This window comes from Neomonachus schauinslandi, chromosome 16 (assembly GCF_002201575.2).
Source record: "Neomonachus schauinslandi chromosome 16, ASM220157v2, whole genome shotgun sequence".
Taxonomy (NCBI): Eukaryota; Metazoa; Chordata; class Mammalia; order Carnivora; family Phocidae; genus Neomonachus; species Neomonachus schauinslandi.
Genome location: NC_058418.1, coordinates 4,799,092 through 4,808,863, shown reverse-complemented (window position 1 = coordinate 4,808,863; position 9,772 = coordinate 4,799,092).

The following is a 9,772-nucleotide window of genomic DNA, read 5'->3' as shown; positions in this document are numbered from 1 at the left end:
TTTCTTTCTTTCTTTCTTTCTTTCTTTCTTTCTTTCTTTCTTTCTTTTTCTTTCTTCCTTCCTTCCTTCCTTCCTTCCTTCCTTCCTTCCTTCCTTCCTTCCTTCCTTTCTTTCTTTCTTCTTTTTTTCTTTCTTTCTTTCTTTCTTTCTTTTCTTTCTTCCTTTCTTCCTTCCTTTCTTTCTTTCTTTTTCTTTCTTCTCCCCCCCCTTTTTTTTGTCTTTCCATTTGTTTGTGTCATCTTCAATTTCTTTCATCAGTGTTTTATAACTTTCAGAGTACAGGTCTTAACAGAAATTTCACCTCTTTGGTTAGGCTTATTCCTAGGTATTTTATTATTTTGGGTTCAATTGTAAATGGGATTGTTTTCTTAATTTCTCTTTCTCCTGCTTCATTATTGGTGTATAGAAATACAACAGATTTCTGTACATTGATTTTTGTATCCTGCAACTTTACTGAATGTGTTTATCAGTTCTAGCAGTTTTTTGGTGGAATCTTTGTATTCTCTATCTAAAGTATGTCATCTGCAAATAGTGAAAGTTTTACTTCTTCCTTACCAATTTGGATGCCTTTTATTTTTGTTGTTGTTATTGTTGTCTGATTGTTGTGGCTAGGATTTCCAATACTATGTTGAATAAAAGTGGTGAGAGTGGACATCTTTGTCTTGTTCCTGACCTTAGGGGAAAAGCTCTCAATTTTGCCCCATTGAGGATGATGTTAGCTGTGGGTTTTTCATATAAGGCCTTTGTTATGTTGAGATATATTCCCTCTAAACCTATTTTGTTGAGGGTTTTTTTTGTCATGAATGGATGTTGTACTTTGTCAAATGCTTTTTCTTCATCTATTGAAATAATCATATGGTTCTTATCCTTTCCCTTATTGATGTGATGTATCACATTGATTTGCAAATATTGAACCACCCTTGCAACCCAGGAGTAAATCCCGCTTGATCATGGTATATGATTCTTTGAATTTGGTTGAATTTGGTTTGCTAGTATTTATTTAGGTTTTTTGCACCTATGTTCATCATGGATATTGGCCTGTAGTTCTCTTTTTTTTTTTTTTTTAGTGGTGTCTTTATCTTGTTTTGGTATCATGATAATAGTGGCCTCATAGATTGAATTTGGAAGTTTTCCTTCCTTTTCCTTTTTTTGGAAAAGTTTGAGAAGAGTAGGTATTAACTCTTCTTTAAATGTTTGGTAGAATTCACCTGTGAAGCCATCTGGCCTGGACTGGAGAGTTTTTTGATTACTGATTCAGTTTCTTTGCTGGTTGTCAGTCTGTTCATTTTTAATGTATTCCTTTCTCCAGTTTTGGAAGTTTATGTTCTAGGATTTTATCCATTTCTTCTGTCCGATTTGTTGGCATATGGTATTTCATAATATTCTAAATGTTTGTATTTCTGTGGTGTTGGTTGTTATTTCTCCCTCTTGTTTGTGATTTTATTTATTTGAGTCCTCTTTTCTTTTCTTCTTGGTAAGTCTGGCTAGAGGTTTATCAATTTTATTGATTTTTTTTTTTCAAAGAACCAGCTCCTGGTCTCATTGATCTGTTGTTTTTTTAGTTTCTGTATCATTTATTTCTACCCTATTCTTTACTATTTCCTTCCTTCTGCTGCTTTTAGGTTTTGTTTTTCTTTTTTTGGCTCTTTTAGGTATAATATTAGGTTGTTTATTTCAGATTTTTCTTGCTTCTTGAGGCACTCCTGTATTTCTATAAACTTCTCACTTAGAACCACTTTTGCTGTAACCCATAGGTTTTGGACTTTGTGGTTTCATTTTCATTTATTTCCACATACTTTTTAAATTTTTTTCTTTTATTTCCTGGTTGACCCATTCATTATTTAGTAACATGTTGTTTAACCTCTGTGTATTTGTCATATTTCCACATTTTCTTGTGGTTGACTTCTAGTTTCATAGCATTGTGGTCAGAAAATATGTATGGTATGAATTTGATCTTAAATTTGTTGAGGCTTGTTTTGTGGGCCAGTATATGACCTATTCTGGAGAATGTTCTGTATGCACTTGAAAAGAATGTGTATTTGCTATTTTAGGATGGAATGTTCTTTTTTTTTTTTTTTTAAAGATTTTATTTATTCATTTGAGAGAGAATGAGATAGAGAGAGCATGAGAGGGGGGAGGGGCAGAGGGAGAAGCAGACTCCCTGCCGAGCAGGGAGCCTGATGCAGGACTCGATCCTGGGACTCCAGGATCATGACCTGAGCCGAAGGCAGCCGCTTAACCAACTGAGCCACCCAGGCGCCCTAGGATGGAATGTTCTGAATACATCTGTTAAATCCATCTGTTCCAGTGTGTCATTCAAAGCCATTGTTTTCTTGTTGGCTTTCTGTTTAGGTTATCTGTCCATTGATGTAAGGGGGGTGTTAAAGTCCCCTACTATAATTGTATTATCAATTAGTTCCTTTATTTTTGTAATTAACTGTTTTATGTATTTGAATGCTTCTATGTTGGATGGATAAATATTTAAAATTACTATATTTTCTTGTTGGTTTGTCCTCTTTATTATTAAAGACTGGCTTTTTGAACAAATAAACATAATTGACAGAACTTAAGCTACATTAGGAAAAAAGACTCAATCACATGAAAGAGGAAACATTACAGCAGATAACATAGAAATACAAAGGATCATATGAAAGTATGAACAGTCCAACACATTAGATAACCTAAAAAAAATACCTAGAAATATACAATCTACAAAGCCTAAATCTCAAATAAAATCTAAACAGACTAATGACAAGTAAGGACATGGAATCAGTTATCAAAATCTCCCAACCAAAAAATAAGCCATTGGTCTGGAGGGGGCAGGGGTCAGGATTTGGTTTTCTCACTACCCCTCTAATATTCCAGGAGTTTTTCATGTGCTTGCGCAAGGGAAACTTTTCTTGTATAGTTGCACACAAAGATTTCATTTCTGGTTTTTCCTAGACCATGCTCTAATTTGCCTGTTTCAATCCATTGCAAAAGGGGAAAACCTTTCTGATGGTTGGATCTGTCAGAATTTGTCACAGAAATTGTGATCTGTTCACTATGTTGAAGACCAGTTGGTTTTACCTGTAACTAATTTCCCTTTAGTCCCAAATGCTACTACTGATTATACTTACAAGCCTGTGGGTGTTACCTATGAAATTTCATTGCTACAACCAGGGATTCTCATAGCTTGATTCCATCTTTCCCCAGTCATAACCATACAGGCTGAACTAAACATCACCATTTTTGTCAGTTGTATGACCCCTGCTCCTCCATGTCCTTTTCCTTATGTAAATATGATCTGCTTCCCTGTACCCAAGGAAAATACATATGGGATAACTCCCTTTTCAAGGTTTTTAGAAAAGACCCCTTTAGGATGAAATGGCCTCTCACAAAATTTCATACTATCATAAAAATGGGGTTATCATTCTGCACCTCATCCTATTTTGTGTAATAATTTTAAAACTGTGTGCCTATTTCCTGTCAAAATTTTGCAAAAATGGTATAATAAAGATGGTATAATAAAGATGCAGGGACTGTCAATGCTATACACAGGCATATACTTTAAAGTTCCTAGGCAAGTTCACTGTCACTGTTATTAATCCACATTTTTAATGTTACTTTTTACAAATACAACATGTATTCATTTTTTGAACTATATTCATTTTAGGGTCTCCTAATAGGTAATGACAATATTGAAATTTATCTGAGCATGGAATCCTGGAAAACAGTATGGTTAAGAAATTCCCCAATGCTTTCTGTTCCAGGGAACAGCTTACAGCAAAAAACACCCTTTCTGGGCGCCTGGGTGGCTCAGTTGGTTAAGCAACTGCCTTCGGCTCAGGTCATGATCCTGGAGTCCCGGGATCGAGTCCCACATCGGGCTCCCTGCTCAGCAGGGAGTCTGCTTCTCCCTCTGACCCTCTTCCCTCTCATGCTCTCTGTCTCTCATTCTCTCTCTCACAAATAAATAAAATCTTTAAAAAAAAAAAAAAAAAACCCTTTCTTATATTACTTGGTAGGACTTATAGTCCATAGTTTACTTGGAAAAAAGCCAGGCACAAATTTTTGAAATTCCCATGTTTTTTGTCTTATAAATAATTAGGTGAACTGATTGTCCCTACTGATCAACCAGAATTTAATACCTGTAACATGACTTAATCAAATGTTGTTTCTCTCCTTCTCCCAAGGTCCCTGAACATTGGCCCATCCTTAAGCATTGTAATTAGGAAAAACCCTTCCTGCTAATAGCCCCTGAAAAGAGAGGGCTGACCTCAGGGTAAAATATTCCCTGATCAGTGTACCTGGGTGGCTCAGTCAGTTAAGTGTCCGACTTGCGATTTCGGTGTAGGTCATGATCTCATGGGTCGTGGGATCAAACCCCCCATGGCTCTGCATCAGGCCCTGCTTCAGGCTCTGCACTCATCAGGGAGTCTGCTTGGGATTCTCTCTCTTCCTCTTCCTCTGTCCCTCTCCCCACTCTCTCTCTATAATAAATAAAAATCTTTTCCCTGATCAACTATAGGTTGCTGCTCATATGCTACCACATCTCTTCTTCTTGCTAGTGTTGTTTACTCCTTTTTAGAAAAGAAAAGCTTTTCTTCTGTCTGACCTTGAGACCTGTGTACATTTTGTGATCAGAGAAATTTCTCTATTGCAAGAATGTTTTGTATATGTCTCTCCTTATCTAAGTCTAGATTTTTAATTTTTTTTAAAAAGATTTTATTTATGGGCGCCTGGGTGGCTCAGTTGGTTAAGCGATTGCCTTCGGCTCAGGTCGTGATCCTGGAGTCCCAGAACCGAGTCCCGTATCAGACTCCCTGCTCCGCGGAGAGTCAGCTTCTCCCTCTGACCCTCCCCCCGTCACTCTCGTTCTCTCTCATTCTCTCTCTCAAATAAATAAAATCTTTAAAAAAAATATTTTATTTGTTCATTTGACAGAGAGAGACACAGCGAGGGAGGGAACACGAGCAGGGGTAGTGGGAGAGGAAGAAGCAGGCTTCCCGCTGAGCGGGGAGCTGGATGTGGGGCTCAATCCCAGGACCCTGGGATCATGACCTCAGCTGAAGGCAGATGCTTAATGACTGAACCACCCAGGTGCCCCTAGATTTTTAAATTTTGATAGTGATAAATATCGTATGTCCCATGTGTGCTTAAAAAATGTATACTCTGTTTTTGTGATAGAGTTTAATTTTTAGTTCACCTAGTTAAACTAGTAAAATTTGAAGTCTAATGATTTTGAAATCTTCAATCTTTAATAATTTGCATCTCTTTTATAATGATATAACAGGACGACACATATCAATGTCTTCCTGTAACTGAGGAAATATTCTTTTTCCCCCTGTGAATGTGTTCATTTTGCTGACTTGTAAATTTTATAAGCAACAAAATTCCCCATAAACAAAATGGGTTCATGACTTTCACCTATAATTGGCTTCCCCCCAATTAAGAGTTTGATGAAAGTTCCACAATGTCCAGAGTTTGATGGAAGTTTGCTTGTGAACATGGGAGTCCATGCTGAAACCAACATGGATGGTTGACAATATTACATAGTACAGCTAATCTCTATAATCTACCTTCTGCAAGATCCCCAAATCTATCCCCAACACTATTTTTTTTTTAATGTGCAGGAAACAAATTCATGGAATGATATGACAATATGATTGGATTCTCTTTTCAGTTATATCTGGGTGACTTACATTTAAAAACAAGGATGCACATTATAAATGTAATCAAGTAAAGAAATACGTCAAAATGGTTCCTTACTGTTACAACCTGAAAGAATTCTTCCTAGTGTCAAAACCAACATTTGCATAAAGGTTCTTTATTGATAACAAAATATCACAGTTATTAGAAAAAAAACTGCAAAAGTAATTAACTTGCAAAGCCTTTAGGATGAATTTTCACTAAACAGACATTCATACCGGGGAGATCTTAAAATTATACTGAATGGGCACTATATTTAAGCAAGAGTAAAACATTACTAAAAATCAGTAAATAACTACCTCAGAGAAATCTTAAAATGTAATATACATGGCAATGTTTTCATCCAAAATTCAATCTTTGTGGGATCATCACAATGTTAATTTTGGAATGAAAACTTAAGATTTTATGAGTAATAATAACTCAAATTTTAGTAAATGCTAAGGAATTCAAATGTAATGAACATCAAGAGTATAAACATTAAAGCTTATGAAATGCCACATAATGTATATGGCAATGAAACCTTACGAATTTAATATATTAAAAGTCTTTTTATACAAAATGAAATAGAAAAAGAACAAAGTGCTAAAATATAAAATAATTTTTTAATGAAAATACATTATTTACTTTGGATAAAAGTAAAGTGAATTTGGCAGAAGATATCCAGATGGCCAAGAGACACATGAAAAGATGTTCATCATCACTTACCATCAGGGAAATGCAAATCAAAGCTACAATGAGATATTACCTCACACCTGTGAGAATGTCTAAAATCAACAACACAAGAAACAACAAGTGTTGGCAAGGACTTGGAGAAAAAGGAACCCTTGCGCACTATTGTTGGTGGGAATGCAAACTGGTGCAGCCACTGTGGAAACAGTATGGAGATTCCTCAAAAAGTTAAAAATAGAACTACCTAACAATCCAGCAATCACACTACTGAGTATTTACCCAAAGAATACAAAAACACTAATTCAAAGGGATACATGTACCCATATGATTAAAGCAGCATTATTTACAATAGCCAAGATATGGCAGCAGCACAAGTATCCATTGAGGATTGAATGAATAAAGAAGATGTGAGATATATATATATAAAATATATAATTAAAAATATATAATACATATTGATTTATATATACACACAATGGAATATTATTCAGCCATAAAAAAGAGTGAAATCTTGCCATAATATAATTATTTATATTAATTATATTATAAATATAACATAATTATAAAATAATATATATAATTATATATAATATGCTATAATATATAACATAATACTAAACTATAGCTACATATAGTTATATATAACATATACTAATATAAACTAACATATACTAATATATTTGCTAATATAATACTAATATATATACTTATATACCAATATATGTACTAATATAACATAATACTAATATATAGACTAATAATACAATACTAATATATACACTAATATATACTAATTATATACACTAATAAAACTATATATAATATAAAATATATATACTAATATAACTATATATAAGTAAAGTGAATTTGAAATTATGTTTAGAAATAATGTTTAGAAATGCATTATGATGTCACAAAGGTTTACTTGAAAGTAATTTGAGTTTATCAGTCACTTCAAGTGTGGAATGTGTTGATAAATATAAAGAACAACTTGAGTTAGATCTACCTTAAAAAAAATTTTTGTTTTAAACCAGTAGTTGGTGACCTAAATCTATCCCTCATGTCCCACACTCCAGGTCTTATGCCTGTGAATGTCTCTGAAAATGAGTACATGATTGAGTACATGGTTAATGGGGATAGAAATGGAAATTACGTTCTGAAAAATGTTGGTGGATAATGGTACATTTAGCATAGTTTTGCATTTCACATTTCAGTTTGCATATGCTGCACAGACAGGTGCATTCCTTGCTTGCTTAAATTGCTTAAATTCTAATGCAGGAGATAGTCCAGCCATGATCCCACATAACTCCCCATGGAGGACCTGGTCCCAGACCACCGATTCCAGCTCACCTCTCCCAAGACATGCATCTCTATCTCTTCATCAAAAGAGGTTTTTTTAAATTAAGTTTTTAATTTTAATTCCAATATAGTTAACATTCAGTGTTATATTGAGGTGTACAATATAGTGATTTGACAACCCTATAAATTACTCATGATAGGTTTAGTCTTAATCCCCATCACCTATTTTTCCCATCCCCCACCCCTACCTCCTTGCTGGTAACCATTAATTTTTCTCTGTAGTTAAGAGTTTGTTTTTTTGTTCCTTTTTTCCTTTGTTTTGCTTTGTTTCTTAAATTCCACATATGAGTGAAATCATATGGTATTTGTCTTTCTCTGGCTGACTTATTTCACTTAGCATTATCCCATCTAGTTCCATCCATGCTGTGCATGCTTGCAATGGCAGGATTTCACTCTATTTTATGGTTGAGTAATATTCCGTATATATATATTATATATATATAACATCTTCTCATCCAATCATCAGTCGATGGACACTTCTTTGCTTCAATAATTTGGTTATTATAAACAATGCTACAATAAACATATGGGTGCATATATCCTTTTGAATTAGTGTTTACCTATTCTTTGGGTAAATACCCACTAGTTCGATTACTGGGTAGTAAGGTACTTCTATTTTGGAGTAAATCCATACTGTCTTCTACAGTGTCTGCACCAGTTTGCATTCCCATAAACGGTACAGGAGGGTTCCTTTTTCTCCACATCCTTGCCAAAAGTTGTTTCTTGTTCTCACAACAGTTTTTTTTTTTTTTTGAAGATTTTATTTATTTGACAGAGACAGAGACATCGAGAGCAGGAACACAAGCAGCGGGAGTGGGAGAGGGAGACACAGGCTTCCCGCCGAGGAGGGAGCCCAATGTGGGGCTCGATCCCAGGACTTTGGGATCATGACCTGAGCCAAAGGCAGACGCTTAATGACTGAGCCACGCAGGCGGCCCTCACAACAGTTTTTGAGGAAAGCCACTTTCACCCTAAAATGTAACCATGTTAACTTTCAACACACATGTCCTGCACAACTACAATCTTTACCTCACTGTTCAAACATGAACTTAAATTGGCAGGAAGTACTCCCGTCCCACTGGACGCAAAAGAAATAGAAATGGGGGCGCCTGGGTGGCTCAGTTGGTTAAGCGCCTGCCTTCGGCTCAGGTCATGATCCTGGAGTCCCGGGATCGAGCCCCGCATCGGGCTCCCTGCTCGGCGGGGAGCCTGCTTCTCCCTCGGACCCTCCCCCCTCTCATGTACTCTCTTTCTCATTCTCTCTCTCTCAAATAAATAAATAAAATCTTAAAAAAAAAAAGAAATAGAAATGATTAGAAATTCCAAGACACGACCTGGGGGCGGGCCCCAGAAGAAGCCAGGCCCCGCCCACCCCGCTGAGGGGTCCTGGCCTCTCTCCGGAAATCCTAGCTAGGGCAAACCTGACGACTCGGCAAGTGCCGGAAATTCTCCGCCCAGTTTCCGCCTGGCCCCGCCCTCACAACATCTTGGCTCCGCGGGACATTTCAGTTTCACTCCCATTACCGGAAGCGCTCTTCCATAGCTCCGCCCCATCCTGCCCCCTGGGTTTAGGGCCAAGGTGTGGGCAGGGCGTGAGTTCCCCTATTGCCGGAAGCGCAATATCCAGGCCTCGCCCCAGCCCCGCCCACAGGCGGTGTGCGTCAGAGCGAGGCCACTGTTCGCACCCCGCTCATTACCGGAAGCACTCTCCGCGGGCCCTGCCCAATCCCGCCGTTCCACCGGCGCGCACGCGCAGGTTTTCACCGACCCGGAAGCAGCTGCTAGGGAGCGAACGTCAAATTGGCCTCTGAGGGTTTTGAACGTTCTCTTTTCTACGTGAGTGTCTCAGTCCCCAGGCCTACACCCCTGGGGTCTGGGGTCTCCGCGCACATTAGAGTCGCCTCAGCCCCGCCTCCCGCCGCGGTAAGTAGGGTGTCGCGGAGAGACACACGGAGCCCTGCGAGCGGCGCTGCCGGCCCGGGGGTCCCGGTGCGTTCAGGTTCACATTTTTCGGAGTCGGTCCCCGCCTGTGGTCTCCCGGCCCTCGGGCCTT